This window comes from Leptidea sinapis, chromosome 40 (assembly GCF_905404315.1).
Source record: "Leptidea sinapis chromosome 40, ilLepSina1.1, whole genome shotgun sequence".
Lineage (NCBI taxonomy): Eukaryota > Metazoa > Arthropoda > Insecta > Lepidoptera > Pieridae > Leptidea > Leptidea sinapis.
This window is the reverse complement of record NC_066304.1, coordinates 6826962-6844177: the sequence shown is the minus strand read 5'-3', so window position 1 is coordinate 6844177 and position 17216 is coordinate 6826962. Positions and strand designations below refer to the sequence as shown.

The window sequence follows — 17216 nt, the reverse complement described above, 5'->3', positions numbered from 1 at the left end:
TTTTGCTGGCCCCTGCAGTAATGTACTATTACTAAATGCCTTAGATAATTTATGCGTCTAGATAGAGTCCGAACCGATCCGAAACAGGCTAGGAATAGATGTTAGTTTAGTGTGCGTGACAAGCTACGTCTTACACTCGCGATTTGTATGACACTTTGTGTTAGTGTGCGTGAATTTCTCAAAACAGAGTTTAGTTCTAAATTGAATTTTTGGACATTTTCACAGCTGCCATAGTCTGTCTAGACGCATGACACGGTATGCGAAAAAATATTATTTCACGTTTTTGTAACGTAAACGAAATAAGATTCATATAATATGGTGGGAACGGGAGCGAAAACGGGAATCGGAACTGGAATAGGACGAGAGATAACCTTCAATCACAAACTTTTTTTTTTTTTTTTTTTTTTTTTTTTTCTTCTTTTGGCAATCTCAAACTTGCTTATTACTTTATAAACCCATTATCTACGCAGACGAAGTCGCGGGCATCAGCTAGTAATTTATAAGGCAGACCATGTTGCGGGCAGCAGCTCGGCGGTACATAATACCGATAATAATTTACCAGTGGGAGGCTCGTTTGGACAGGATGGCGGCTAGATTATGGGTACCACAACGGCGCCTATTTCTGCTGTGAAGCAGTAATGTTTAAGCATTACTGTGTTTCAGTCTGAAGGGCGCCATAGCTAGTGAAATTACTGGGCAAATGTGACTTAACATCTTATGTCTAAAGGTGACAAGCGTAGTTGTTTAGCCGTTCAGAATTTTTGGGGGTTTTCAACAATCCTGAGCGGCAGTGCATTCGCATTGCATCGGCAGGGCGTATCAAATTACCATTAGCTGAACGTCCTGCTCGTCTTGTCCCTTATTTTCATAAAAAATAATAATAATATAGTCATAATAATTATCACCGAATCACTATTAATTTATTAAGTAATTTGATTGTGTCACTTAAGCATCACATAAGTGTTATAAAGTATTAATGTCCGTTACGAAAGTCGAAAGTGGTCGTAGATTGAAACAAAATATTGGTGATGTGTATTTGCATATTAATTTGGTCGAGACTCTACTTCATAGATTTCTATTATTTTTATTACTATTATGCATGTCTGCTTTAGTTTCAATCAATTAACAGAAGTTATAAAAAATATACTTGATACTTAAAAATATCTCTCGGTGTAAAAATACATTAAAGTCTTCATAACTTCTGCTACAAATAAAAACTGTATTAATTTTGAGGGTTCCCTTCCTCTTAATGAAAAATGAGATAATGATTAGAACCTTTTGATTTGAGACTATGTCGCAAAGAGCTTTAAGGAAAATCAGTGGAGTCGGCAAATAAAATTTAATTCAAAATAAAAAATTCGTTGGTATGTTTGTAATTTGGTCCAGATCTGACAATGGCATCCATGAGAAAACCATTAAAGTCTTAAATTTGGTATACATACGTATAGCAAAGTGGATGATAAATTTACGAATAACTTAATATCGCGCCAACCGATTTCAATTATTCTTTTTTTATTGGAAAGGATATACTTCAAAGATAGTTTGGTGAGAGTTTGGTTAGGTTCTGATTACGGAATCTATGGCAAAGTATTCCAATTTCAAGATTCCAAAAATAACAATAATCGTAATTAAATTTATTAATTAGATTGTATAAAAATACGCAGTTATTTTTATACTTTTTAGTACATATTAAGGATATCTATTGTTTTGGAGTAGTTTTATAGGTTTTTTTTTTAATTTACCTTATTAATTTGTCACAGTACTTTCGACAACATATTTTGAGATTTGTAGCCTAAATTCTATAAAGGGGAAGTTTAACGCAACGCCTACATACGACAATTTCAGAGTGTTCTCATCCATAGAAAAATGTGTGTGTAGTTATGTATGCACGCAAAAAGTTATACTTCTTTGGCCTAACGAAGCAGAAATCCTTTAAATTATTTATTCCTCGATCTATTCTACGTTTGTAGAAAGATCAATATTGCAAAAATCTTGCAACGATGGCTTTAACAATTAATTATTAATTAACGAATTCGGCTGTACAGGCTTGAACCCTTTGCATATCCTGATAATGGACGAAGAAACCAAAAAAAAAATAATTACGAATGTTTCAAGCGTCAGATTTTTTTTGTTACCAACTTCACCCTGTTACTTTTGTGATACAGTGATTAGCGCGCATCTTAAAATTTCACTCTCATCATATTTTCATTTCGCGCCTAAAGAAGTATAACTTCAAAACAAATGATGAAAATGAAGTAATATTTGAACGTTCAAAGTACATGTTACATAAGACCACTTTGAAAAAAGAATGTGCAGCTCTTTGCTTGTACCACTGTGAGAATTATATGCCCTTTTCCAATATTTTTCCACAGAAAATTCGAAATTATTCACAGCTGATCAGCTAAAGAAATGATGCAATACGTTTACTTCATTCGGTATGACGTCACGAATGCAGTCGTTCATAACTCGTCGGACAGGTTGAACTTGTCCAAACATTGCCAAAATTACATTATCGGCCTTTAAGTTTTTGGTTCTCTTAATGTTGGTATTACTTAATTATGTTCTTGTTTTGATCTTAAAGTATAATTTTAACTTCCTATGCTGTGAAACCGTGTGAGTGATGAAAAGAGGATATGCACCTACTTTTTATTTTAATGAAAATAAGGGACGAGACGAGCAGGACGATCAGCTGTTGATAATTGATACGCCCTGCCCATTATTACAATGCAGTGCCGCTCGGGATTCTTGAAAAACCCAAAAATTCTGAGCGGCAATAGAATTGCGCTCATCACCTTGAGACATAAGATGTGAAGTCTCATTTGCCCAGTAATTTCACTAGTTACGGTGCCCTTCAGACCGAAACAAAGTAATGCTTAGACATAACTGCTTCACAGCGGAAATAGGCGCCGTTGTGGTACCTACCCATAAGCTAGCTGGCATCCTGAGCAAAGGAGCCTCCCACCTACTTGATATAAAGAGGAATCATCTGCCAATAATATTGTCAACATAATCTTAGTCATAATGCAACATTCAAACGACCTAAGACGTTGCGTAATGCGATACGACAGCTACATCGCGATCGCTGGGCACCAGTTACAATGAAACTTAAGATTATTATCTCATCGGACCATAACTGCACCCTCGCCCACTCCCTTCAAATTTGAGCACAATAATAGAAGCCTAGTCAATAAAGAAAATAATGTACAGGAGTATAATTAGCATAAAAAGTAAAACGCTTTTTTTACCTACCCACCTAATTCCGCTCTCCGATTAATCATTGACTAATGGTCTTTTTTACTAATAACATCTGTTTTAACATTGATTTTTATGCACTCAGTACTGCTGCGTGTATGACTACAGATAGAGTTACATATTATCTGTACTCAGGGTATGAGAAAGAATGATAGCAGACACTCTTATTGATTCTTTTCTCTGTTGTCCCGAATTTTTTGCATCGTTCTTAAGTGCAGAATGGATGTGGCAGAAGAATTGTCCCGGACTCCCGGATGACCACAAATAACACAATCCTCAATTTCACCAATACTTCGTATTATGTTCAATAGCACGTAAGATTTCTCGTGGCCGTGGCCGATTGGATTACAGTATTAGTGATCAATTAGTCTCGATACACGTGATCATAATCGGTACAATCGACTCGCTTCTCACTTTGGAAAATTTCGACGTAAAAAAGGTCATTTACATTAAAGTTTCCGTAAGACGTATGAAGCCGAAATCATCGCCATATTATTGGGAGAAAAAAGTCAATGAGTAAAATATGAATAATATGTCACTGATAAAACGGCGCCACATCGGAAACTTACCCCAACTTTATGTTTGGATATCATAAAAGATCTAACATCTTGTTTAGTGGCAAGGTATTATTTTTAATACTTATACCTAATAATTATTAATATGTAAGTACTTAAATAATAATTCATAGAAAATAAACCATTTAGCTTGACAAAGATATACTAAACTTCTACTACTTTTTTAATCTTTTATACATATACATGTACATACATTTCTGGGGTACCAAAACATGCCATATATTCTTTAGTATCATTCCTGATTGTTGTGTTTCTGTCGATTTTTTTATGGAAGAGGAGGACAAACGAGCGTTCACCACTACCGACATTCATTTGCAACAACAGAGGAATCACAGGAGCGTTGACGGCCTTTCAGAAAAGTGTAATCGCTTTTTTTTAAGGTACCCACATCGTATCGTCGTTCGAAACACCGCACACGAAAGCTTATTCCACAGCTTGGTTGTACGTGGAAGAAAGTTCCTTCAAAACCGCAATGTGGAGGAACGCCACACATCCAGATGGTGGGTAATCCTTATTTATGGCATTTCGTGCGAAGATGGAATTATACCGCTTTAATCAGGTCAAACATCTTCTCGGAAGTCTTCTCTTTCCCGTGATAAATGCGATAGAAGACATACAATCAAACTAGCCGTTCATATCACACTGGGTCCCCGACAATTCGAGCAGCTCTGCGTTGCACGCGGTCAAATGGTTCGAGCTGATACTGGGGATTTCAATATCTGCTCCATATGTAGCTGGACCTGCGCTTTGTAGAGCGCTAGAATGAGGGCCCTTTTATGACGCCCAGCTTCTTCGAAGCCAATTTGGCTTTGCCTTCCAGATGACCGCGGAATTGCAACCATTCGAGATTACGAGACCCAATGAAGAGAACCGAGAGGGTTATCGAAGAGCGGTAAAACGACAAATGGGGGCTTTTGTTGTAAACGCGCAAACTTAGAAAGTTATAGTATTTTACTACTTTCAAAAATATCATGATTATGTAATGGGTAGATATAATATAATAAATATATAATAAAAAAAATTATAATAATTTTAGTTTTTTTTACACGCTTTTTATTAGCTTCACCTGTATGTATGTTTGTTTGTAACCCACTCATTTGGGTGAAATTTGGCCCAATTTAAACAGCCAGATTTCATTCAAACTTCGTATATTTATCGAGGACCGATGACAATACATTATTTTGACAAAGTTATTCAATTTTTTAATTTGCATATATCGGCAGGAAATTATGTTGATTTTAAATTTCAACCATTATATTTATTTATTTAATATTAGGAAATTTTGGAATACCAAAGAGAATTATTAATGCAAATAAAAGTTTAAAAAAACTAAAAAAAACATGCTCTTATAAATAAACCAAACTGAAAATTAAGCAATATTTTCTATTTTTTAGTTCGCTTTTCTATAAAAAGCGTGTTTTTTAATTTTTTTTAACTACTACTTATTTCTGTAATAACTTACTTCTCGGGATCAAGGTAAACATTATTTACACGCGACATCCGATGATAGTAATTGTAATAAATTGACGTGACTTGCGTTTTAATGACAAGTTAATATCACATCGAGTCAGTATTGTCATTCTAGATTTCTCTAGAATAATTCTAAAAGAAACTACAAAAAAAATGTTTAAGTAGTTCATAGTCTACAACTTTAATGAGTTTTCACTATGAGTCATTGAATTATCTACTATTTTCGTTAGTATTAAAGACAGCCATTAACAATTGTAATTATTTTTTTTTGGAGCAAAGTTAACCTGACGCGTTATTGTATCCATTCCTTTAGTCATTACTCCAATTAACCAGATATTCACTTATTTCTCTACTCAAGGGTTGATCGGTGGTCTTCTTCTAAATTAAGAAATAAAATGTAATTATAGTCATAACCAAATCATTCTCATAACCAAATCATTATATTAATGACAATTAAATCTTAGGTATAGAAGAACTTTTGAACATTTGTAGAGCGAGACATTGAAAGTGCAATATTGTGAAATATTAATTGTATTAATTAGTTCATCTTTCCATACAATTTTCTCCGTCTGAGTTTGCCAATTACTTTAGAACTAACTAACTACTTATTTAAAATTCAATTCTTGAAAACATATCACATGATTCCAGTTAAAAGGTGCGTGAAAGATCGGCTTAAACTCTCATATTTAAACATAATTATTAAAATCACGAAACAACACGCGCGATACTTCATTTAATTGCACCATTTCTTGTTTTAATTTCATATTTATCTATTATTATTTTTAATTACCATTTTGTTAATTAAATTGTAACGTAAATTCATGAAATTGGGCTAAAATTTTATTTTGTTGCGATATAAAAATTTTCTTCTCACAGAACAGAATTTCTATCTTTAGGTTTGCAAAAACAGATATTGTGGCCAAACAATTTTGACTTTCTTTAGTATTATTAATCTGTATTATACGCTAATGTCTCAGCAAAAACAGAAAATAACAACTTTCTAGAAAAAGTGAAATTTTCATCAATTATTACTAATGACTATATAAAAATTGGCATTGGATAAACTAATATTATCTCTCATGATTATCAATATAAAAAGTTAGTTAACTGTATGTTCTTCATGTTTACATTTTTAATCTTTACAAAAGATAATAATATCGTCGCCATTGTAAGATTGTACAAAATTAAAGTTTTTTCCGTAATATACGCCGACTGTTATTTACTAAAACTGAATTACTATTACCGCGCCGGTAAAGTAGTTAACTTCACACATTTACGACGCCGTCTCTATACGCGACGCGCGCATCTTACGCGCTCTCGAGTTCGCGATTCGAAATTCCAACTCGCGCCATTTTTTACGTCAAAATAGTGACAGTTTGAAAGTGAAACATAGTTATGTGATTTTTTTTAATTCTGTGGCTTTTGTATTCGTTGCGGCTGAGTTTGCGTTATATTCAAAGTTTACGCAAGTGATAAGGATATTCAAGGTTAAGATTTTTCATGGTAAATAGAGTAGGTATTGTTTCAGATATTATTTATGGATTTGTATGTTTAACAATATAGCGATGACATTATTCCTTAGTTTTTTTCGCTTTGTACTGTCTAAAATTTGTTATTAAAAACGAGCGATAAAGAAATAATATATTGTGAATAACAATTAAGGTCACAATAATTAAATATTTATCGAAACACAAAATAAGACATGATATTTGATAGCCTTACGTTTATCCGTTTGCAGCTGAATTTGTGATTTGTTAATTATTAAAATTTTCCATCGAGTAAAGATAATTCCATCTAGAGTTTGTCGTTATTCTGGCCGGTAAAGTTAATAGTTTCGTATTTTTTATTTATTATAACTCATGATAAACGTAAACTCAAGGCTAAATTTTTTTGGATTTTCTGTCGTATAATTAAATCAAACGTGTAAAGTAGGTTCTACTTTATTAATATATCGATGGTCACACAAGCCTAAATAAATTATAAGAGAGGAAGTGAACTGTCATATGATAGTTCCCAATACGTATATTACTTATTACCTTTGGATAATATTCGCGATATAAACTTGTTTATAAAATTAAATCTTAAATACTTATTTCGCTGTAGTTAGATCGGTAATGAGCGCATTGGCATTCTTATATGTTTAAAAGAAACTACCGATTGTTATATAATAAATAAAAACAAGAAAAGTGACCTAAAGTCCATTTTTATGCCAGTCATCAGCGGACAAACATGTTGAGTCACTTGACGATGAGCCCTATTTGTACTCAAACTACTCTACGCGTCGTCGATAGAGATATATTTACTTAAACAACTAATACAAAACTAAAATAAACTTTAATTAAATTATTGAATAAAAATTTAATTCTCCTATATATGTATTAAAGTCTGCATCTAAGGTGCCCAAGAAGCTGGTAACGTTACCCCTTTTATTTGCCAAACTTATTCTGTGGAAAAGGTCATGAGCAGATCTCAGGTCATCTGTCAAATTTTTATGTCACCTTGACAACTTTTTAATGAAGGTTCGTGCGGACGTACCCCGTGTACCTACTCAAAGTCTTCAAAGTAATTATATTTACACGGATAGGTTAACATTAAAAACCGTTTAATTGATATCCGCACTAAAATGCATATATTGCACGAAACACATACCTAGATCTGTTTTACAGAAAGCTGTTCAATATCAATGATCAAATGTGTTTTGTCGCGGTTTATATAACTATGCATAAAAGAGACGACAATTAATTAATACGTAATAACTTACTAGTGACTATATAAAATTGGCAACAATAAACTAATATACTCAATCTCTCATGATTATCAATAAAAAAGTTAGATAATTTATTGAAGTAGGCGTTACTTTGCGGAAATCCATAATTATATAAATGATTTGAGTTTTCTTTAGTGTTAATTCCGCCAATATTTGTCTTTAAACAATTCGGGTAGAAGTAGACACGTGTTTCGAGACCAAATGTCTCGTGCCAGATTTTGGCGAGAAAACACGTCCTGAGGATGCCTCGTGTAGAGGCGAAACACGTGTCTACTACTACCCGAATTGTTTAAAGACAAATATTGGCGGAATCAACACTGAAGAAAACTCAAATCATTTGTATAAAAAGTTAGATATCAAAATTAGAAATACACTTGATCACGTAATATGTATCGAGACGCCTTTTGGAATACCGGTCTCACAGATCCAAATTTGTTTTCATTCCAATAATTACGTGAAGAAATGGTATGATATTACTTATATATTTTAGGTATATAATATAACATGTAATTAACACAATTTATAAATTCGAGAACGTCGATTACGTCAAAATATATAATTAATTTGGTGTAGCAATCGGACTGACGCATTCAGAGCGTGTGACACCGATATATGAACTAGTTAATTATATAAAAATAATACATGTATTGAGACTGAGGAATCCTTTAAGAACGTCACCTTACCAGCTTGGACGAGTGACATAACAATTCGAACGTGTGGGTATTTATTTTGTATTTCATAAAAAACACCTTACATCACTTAGGCAAATAAAGTACAATTAATATTGTACAACAAAGATTTTATATTATTGGCGGTGGTGCTGCTTGTGGCAGCGACGTGGGTTGGGTCCTACCCGAAAATATGGTGGAGGGAGGCGATGGCTCATGCCCATGATCATTACCGGAAGCTACTTGTGGTGGCAGAATGATCTTGTTTCCAGAAAATCTGCCTCATGTTTTTGGTGACGCCTTCGTACCTTAATACATGTGTAAAATTTCAAGTCAATTTACGTTAATGTGGGTGAAAGATTTCGCTACACATATTCAGACGAACCCGTAAAGCGCGTAAAAACACAAAATTTCTGTGCCCAACCCATTTTGCCCGTAATAATACCTAAAATATTTTTTTTATAAGTTATTCTATATATATCACAGGTCAACGCGTTGTGTGTCTATTAAACAGTCTTAAATCATACAAATTTTGTGAGTTTTCCCGACTGTAAATTCCTCTAAGATTTATTTTCCCGAGTGTAAATTCCGCTAAGATTTCTTTCCCCGAGTGTAAATTCCTCTAAGATTAATTAAATCATAGCGGAATTTACACTCGGAAAAACTTACAAAATTTGTTTAATAATGGGTTTCCGCAAAATAACGTCTAATTCAATCAATTTTCAGTCTTAAATCCTTCTGTTTTAAGAGTCCTATCACGGAACCTCTTCATAGTACGGCTAGATATTGACGTAAATTTCCTTGTCCTTCGGTCACGTGCACACGCAGGGGATTACCCCTAGCCCAGTGGCCAGTGAGTCGTACAAGTGCAAGGCGATCGGCTTCGGTTCAGAGACATCTTCATTGTATGGTTTGATTAATCGATTGTCTATCGGAAACTTCAAACATGGCTGTAATGCATCTAGCTAGTGTATTACGTAAACTTGAGTTTTATTTGTTATAATTTTTATTTTAATTTACTCAAGTAGCTAAGTATGTTATGTTAGAGTTATACATTATATTATTTGTGCTAAGATTGCAGGAATGACTCTGAACCAACAAAATCTTTTTAATAAATACTTGGTGTGTTTGATAAGTCTACCAAGAGCCAATTATTACTCTGTTGTCGTAACTGTCTTGCATCTTTCGATACACTACTAAGTTAGGTTCAAAATATGAATAAAATCATTTGAAGATGTAAATTTTTACATCGTTTCCTTTGGCTTATCTAGGCATATACGACTTTAAAACAACCTTAAGTCGGCAACCCTAATCTATAAAGAGTACTTAGACTTTGCTCAGACTTTACTTACGAGAAACTTAGCTAAGTGTAAGATTAGCATAATCTTTTAATTCGTGTTTTTAGTCATTTGACTTGAGCTTTAAGCTAAGACAGCCGAATTTAAAAATAATAATAATATTGACACACTTTTTACACAAACCATCTTGCCCCAAATTAAGCATTAATATATTAATATTAAATAGCCTGTGTTATGGGTTACAAGACATTGATATATTTAATACAATATACTTACTTAAACATACATAAATTTATATAAACATACATAAATACATTTAAACATCCATGACTCGGAAACAAACATCCATATTCATCATATAAATGCTTGCACCTACCGGGATTTGAACCCGGGACCTCTAATACCTCAAATTTAAAAGTCATGTTCGCGTTTTAGCACATTCAGCTAAGTTTTACGTAAGTAAAGTCTGAGCAAAGTCTAAGTACGCTTTATAGATTAAGAATTTTATCTCCTCTTATTGAAAATCAAAACAAAATGGCGCCTGATAACTTGCTATTTGACTGAATAGGTAATGTGTTGGCTGACATTTATATCAAGAAATCAGAGCGTAAGACTCATCATTAACACAGTATTTTTAATGATATCATGAGTTGGCAGCCCTGACCCTGACTGGGGCCACAGATAACATTATCTATGTCACCTTATATATGGTAAACATGATAATTATGTACACGTACGAATTTTTATTTAACCACAATGTGGTGTTTGTTATGGTGTCCGTCGATAATGCATAGGTGCAAACTTTACTTTTTTTAAACTCCTGTTTCAAAACTTATATTTTTTCCGACTGTACATCTACAATGTTGTTTTTTCTTTTTATGGAATAGGAGGACAAACGAGCGTACGGGTCACCTGTTGTTAAGTGATCACCGCCGCCCACAATCTCTTGCAACACCAGAGGAATCACAGGAGCGTTGCCGGCCTTTAAGTTGTCATTATACAATAAAATTTGCAGCCAAAGCTTTCGCTTTCAAATTCAAATTCTAAAATTATTATTCGAAATAGAATATGATATCTCGTACACTTATAAGAACGGGCGCAAGAAATGTTTATTTATGTTTCTTTTTTTCATTTAAAATATATGGTTACAATGTAAAATAGTTCAATAAAATTTATTTTTTAATAGCCTGAGGGCGGTCGCTCTATTCCCAATCTGTGGTAACATTAAGAAAGTCATTTATGTTATAGTAACCTTTACCACAAAAACGTTTTTTTCAATCATTTTACATTTCATAATACATTCGTTTCGAACATTATCAAAGTTAATAATTAAAAGTAAAGTTTAAATACGTTCCCATTTTGAGGAACCGTTCTTTAACTTCTAGCATTTGGCAACAGGGTACAGCATGTATAATGTAAATATTTATATTAAGTTCAGTATCAGGTTTCGTGTTAATTTTCTTTGAAAGTTTTTTATTTCATATATGTTTCTATTTATTTTATGTTTTCATAACTGCCAGCTGAATTTAGAAAGAACATGTTAGTAGTTAAAAGGCCCTTCTAGAAATAAACTTACTTACGCGGCAGTAGCACCAGCCATTGACTCCTGGAGTAGTAGTTATTCATTTTTTAATTAAATTTTAAAATGCGTTAATAAATAGGTAGGTACAAATGGCAATACAAATAAATTTAATTGTTTTATTGATATTCATAAAAAAGAAAAAAGCGGCCAAGTCGGACTCGTCCATGAAGGGTTCCGCAGCAGCAAGTAACAGAATATAAAAGTTCTTGTAGTTCGAAGGAGTCGATCAAAGTTTTGTAACTTTATTCGATGTTTGATGAACTATTATTAAATAGTATTTTTTTTATGGAATAGCAGGACAAATGAGCGTACGGGTCACCTGGTGTCAAGTGATCACCGCCGCCCACATTCTCTTGCAACACCAGAGGAATCACAAGAGCGTTGCCGGCCTTTTAGGAAGGTGTACGCGCTTTTTTTGAAGTTACCCATGTCGGAAACACCACACAAGGGAGCTCATTCCACAGCTTTGTAGTACGTGGAAGAAAGCTTCTTGACAACCGCACTGTGGAGGACCGCCACACATCCAGATGGTGAGGATGATATCCTAACTTGTGGCGTGTCGTGCGAAGGTGGAATTCGGCGGCAGGAATCAGGTGAAACAGTTCTTCGGAACACTCCCCGTGATAAATTTATGGATAATACAATTTATGACGTATTAAAAAAAACTACAAGATCTAGTTTCTCGTTCAAACCATTTTCAGTGGAAGTTTACATAGTAATGTACATCATATTATATTTTTTTTAGTTTTATCATTCTCTTATTTTAGGAGTTACGGGGATACACATTATACCACTTTGGAAGTATCTCTCGAGCAAAGTATTCAGTTTAGAAAAAAAATATTTTAGAAACCTCAACATCAGTATTGAAGACTTACAGATAGAACACGTATTCGGTTTGATGAAAAATTTTTTTTGTGTTTCAGTTCTACGTATAACCGTAACAGTGTAGAACCGACAAAATATATATTTTTTCTATTTTTGTATAAAAATCTTAATGCGATTCACAGAATACATCTTATTACCAAGTTTCAACAATATAATTCTTATACTTTCGGAAAAAACTGGCTGTGACATACGGACGGACAGACAGAGTGACAGACATGACGAATCTATAGGGGTTCCGTTTCTGCCATTTGACTATGAAACCCTAAAAAACAGAAAATCTAAATATACAACTGTATACCCAATCTAGTTTGCAATTTTCGTCATCAAACATATTTTGTTTCAACTGAGTTTGTGCTCGTGAATATATCACAGAAATAATTAATTAAATATTAACTTAAAATAAAATCGTAGTCGTACCGTGACTGTACATCAAATATTAAAAACAAAAACAACATATTGTTCTTTATGCTCATATATGCATTATATATATCAATAGCAAAAAAGTAGAAGGTTTTTGTCTGTTTGTCGGTTTGTCTGAACGCGATTTCACTGATGTGTATCGTAAGTTCTAAAAAGACATTTGATTTTTTCAAAATTGATTCTTTATAAATAGTATTTATTATCAACCAATTTACCACCACCGCTTCGGAAGCATATAACGTTCCAAAAGAGAAGAAACAGTGCAAGAAATTCCAAATTTATTCGTTTTATGCGCGTTTTTAATAATATTTCCATTACATTACATAAGTTACTGCCTGTGTCATCGCTTCAGATAATCTGCTGTATAGTAATAAGATTTACTGCAGAGCCATTTTTAAATAAGCCAACACTATGGCACGTGTATACATAGATTAATAGAAACATGCCCGTATTTGAATACAACTAGTGGAAAATATTATTCATATAACCTACATTGAAACACCGAGTTTCTATGCCTGGTTCCAGCCGAAACTATTTAGGCAGAAAACGACGAATTTCTGAAGTTGCAAAAAAAAATAAGATGAGATTTTTAATAACAGATAGATTATATTATGACTAGTAACTTGTGAAAATGTATTAGGGTTGTGGGCAAAAAAATATATCCCAAAAACTATTAATAAATCCAGTTCAACTGACAGATTGCAGTCACGGGGTCTCGACCTTGTTAAACAATTATTGTTTGTCTCAGTAACAATACCTTCTTAAAACACCACGGACGAGTAAAACAAGAAGGGACTCCGCGCCGTGATATTAGAAAGTGAAGCACCATTATGTTAGTGTGTGTGCGGTTACGGGGAATACTAGTTACACAATTTTTTATCCCTTATATAATCATATATCACCACAAATGCTTATATAGTATCGTTTTTACACTTTTTCACAACGCACGACGGCATTTTTAAAATATTTTATTGAGACGCAAACTGATGTGTCACAGACGATGACAATTCCCATAATGGCCGCCTATCGGCCTGTAGTAGTGTAAGTGTGTGCGTGGGGCTATGTATTTACACGTTAATCGGCTTGTTTTGGTGCTACACTATTATGTCCTTATTTTTTTACTAGTCCGTGAAAACAACAGGTAAATAGTATCCTTAATAAAAAAATTTGCAAAGTCATTAAAGTTGAAGGTGTAATATTAATTTTAACTATGAATACTGATAACTGTGACATAAAACACATACTAAAACACCAAGGACTTATACGTCACGCATTCCTTATCAGTTCGCTAATTTGCTAACGTTATCAGTGGCTGTGTTTGCAATATTTAATAGTTACAAACTTGCCCCGCAGCCTTCGGTGTTATGTGATACATGTTACTGGGCTTAAAGGGGTTAAATTAACTCAATAGAGCAATTAACGCAGAGCAGCTCGAATTGTCGGGGACCTAGCACTCTGTGAACGGTTGGATCACTTGGCGTTGCGTAGAGACGTAGCTGCATTGTGTGTCTTCTACCGCATTTATCACGGGGAGTGTTCCGAAGAGCTGTTTAACCTGATTCCTGCCACCGAATTCCACCTTCGCTCGACACGCCACAAGTTAGGATATCATCCCCACCATCTGGATGTGTGGCGGTCCTCCACAGTGCGGTTTTCAAGGAGCTTTGTTCCTCGTACTACGAAGCTGTGGAATGAGCTTCCTTGTGCGTTGTTACCAGGACGATACGACATGGGTACCTTCAAAAAAAGCGTGTACACCTTCTTTAAAGGCCGGCAACGCTCTTGTGATTCCTCTGGTGTTGCAAGAGAATGTGGGCGGCGGTGATCACTTAACACCAGGTGACACGTACGCTCGTTTGTCCTCCTATTCCAAAATAGAACATCTTATAGATTCAGCAAGATAGAACTGAAAACATTTTGATTAACAAGTTGTAAATAGTCAGCCACCACTAGCTAACGCACACTTTGACAAATCAGAATTGACAAGTCTGGTGGTCTATACGATAGTATATTCTCAGTCTTTATATCTGCCGTGAAGCAGTAATGTGTAAACATTACTTATTACAGCCTTAGCTTCTTGAGTGTTGGCTCATGTACGTTTTAAATATAATATAAATTCTTCTTATTGATCGTACCTATTCTTCATTGCTGAAGGTCGTTTCCGCTTTGGTCAAGGGTCTGGGTCACGGTTTTAATAATTAAAATTCAAATACTTTTATTCCAAATAAGATGTGACATCTTTTTACCAGTGGGAGGCGCCTTTGCACAGGATGCCGGCCAGATTATGGGTACCACAACGGTGCCTATTTCTGCCGTGAAGCAGTAATATGTAAATATTATTGTGTTTCGGTCTGAATGGCGCCGTAGCTAGTGAAATTACTGGGCAAATTGTCTCAAGTTGACGAGCGCAATTGTAATGCCGCTCAGAATTTTTGGGTTTTTAAGGAATCCTGAGCCACACTGCATTGTAATGGGCAGGGCGTATCAATTATCATCAGCTGAACGTCCTGCCCGTCTCGTCCCTTATTTTCATAAAAATAATCTATCCTTTACAATAATATAATCTAAATCAATCTAAAATGCTGTTGCATATGAACCCTAGATCTTGGAAAATGTCTCTATGAAACAATTCAAGAGATGTTCATCGGATATGGAAATTTATAAGTCAACTTTATATTTATATTATAATATGAATAATCTAAAGGTGAACTTATTATTAGAAATATCTGCATAATTTTATAAGTGACCGAGTGTTTTTGTTTCGATAACTATTTATATGTCTCGTCTTAGTATTTTTTTCTGTCTAATGTCTCGATCCTGCAACAATTACTTGGCACCAAATCCAGACTTACAACAAACTACTGCTAGCGTGTCCTTCGGTATTCCGGTCACATTGCTTGAAGGCAGCCTCACATCTGCATAAAGGTGATGTTGCTAGAGAAAGAGATGAGACGCGGCCGAGAACCTTCACGGTGATCAGACCAACCTTAATAACCTCCAGTGACTACAGCCCTGAGGAAAGATAACGACTGGACGGAGTGGAGAGAAGAGAGGGAATGGATCGCCCTCAGGCTATTTGACTTTCAATAAGTGATGTCACATCCTATCACTACGTAGTATAAAACAAAGTCGCTTTCTCTGTCCTATGTATGCTTAAATCTTTAAAAGTACTCAACGGATTTTGATGCGTTTTTATTAATAGATATAATTATTGAAGAGGAAGGTTTATATGTATAATAACATACATAAAATAGTGGAGAAATACTGTTATTTTTGAGGTTTCTAATGTGATGTCGTAAATAGTTACAATTTTTCCGCTTACATTGCAAACGCAGGCTGAACCATAGGTACTACAAGATTTATCAAAATAATGTACTAAGTATTGTACACATTGAAAAGGTCTACAGAAAACTCCGCTATGGTATATGTCTATCTCGGATATTCCACAATAACATTTTTTTGTCATTTACTTTTTACTACAAATAATGGCTAATTTTCGAAGCTATTTTAACCAATACTTAATGCTAATCCTAATCAAATTAATACCTTAAATAGATTGTTTATTTATATAGATCTATATGGCCCTTTACAGCATATGATTTATATGAATATTTTCGAAGATATTACAGATTTAAAAATTTCGGGAGTATTTGCGGAGGTTACGGCCGGCCGGGGGCCTTTTGTATTAGGCAGTCTTAGCTTAAGCTCAGTATAAATTCAGCTGACAAATGACTATAAAAACAAAATAGAAGATTATGCTAAACTTACACTTAGCTAGTGAGTAAAGTCTGAGCAAAGCCTAAGTACGCTCTATCGATATTAGCCGAAGCAGTGCACTGCTAAAAAAACTTATCATTTAAATGTTCTTCGCGACGTCGTCCACGTGGACAGTTTTTATCAGCAGTCTCAATTTGTTAGCTCTGTTTTCAGCAATTCACGCACACTAACACAAAGGGTCATACAAATCGCGAGTGGAAGACGTAGCTAGCCACGCACATTAAAGTTATAAACCTGGCCTGTTTTCATTGGTTGTCTAGCAGCAAGAGGCTCGTATAAATTATCTAAGATCAGAAGCAGGGTGGGCCATATCTCTATTGGCGCCTGTGAGGACTGAGACAAGCATGCTTGTATATAAAGTAATAAGGACAAAATGAATAAATAACTACTTACTAAATAAGAAAAAACTTTAAATGTCATTTGAAAAGGAAACATATGAGAAAATGAATAAATGCTTCAAGCCTGATGGCATTATGTTAAACGAAGACCTCTAACAGATGCGAGGTCTAAATGTTTTAAAAT

General features: G+C 34.4%; 1 protein-coding gene across 14 annotated transcripts in view; it reads left to right on the top strand.

Annotated features, from left to right (window-relative positions):
* The window catches only part of LOC126976256 (uncharacterized), a 162259-nt gene that overhangs the window by 106049 nt on the left and 38994 nt on the right, over positions 1–17216 (top strand). For 4 of the 14 annotated variants that reach the window (XM_050824504.1, XM_050824502.1, XM_050824499.1 and 1 more), the window contains exon 1: positions 6562–6809. The exons of 5 other annotated variants lie outside the window; for them this stretch is intronic. The gene's annotated coding sequence lies outside the window, so the exon portion shown is untranslated. Of the gene's footprint in view, positions 1–6561; positions 6814–17216 lie in introns of those variants that run through there. 5 more of the 14 variants (XM_050824503.1, XM_050824500.1, XM_050824501.1 and 2 more) reach the window with 3 other exon arrangements.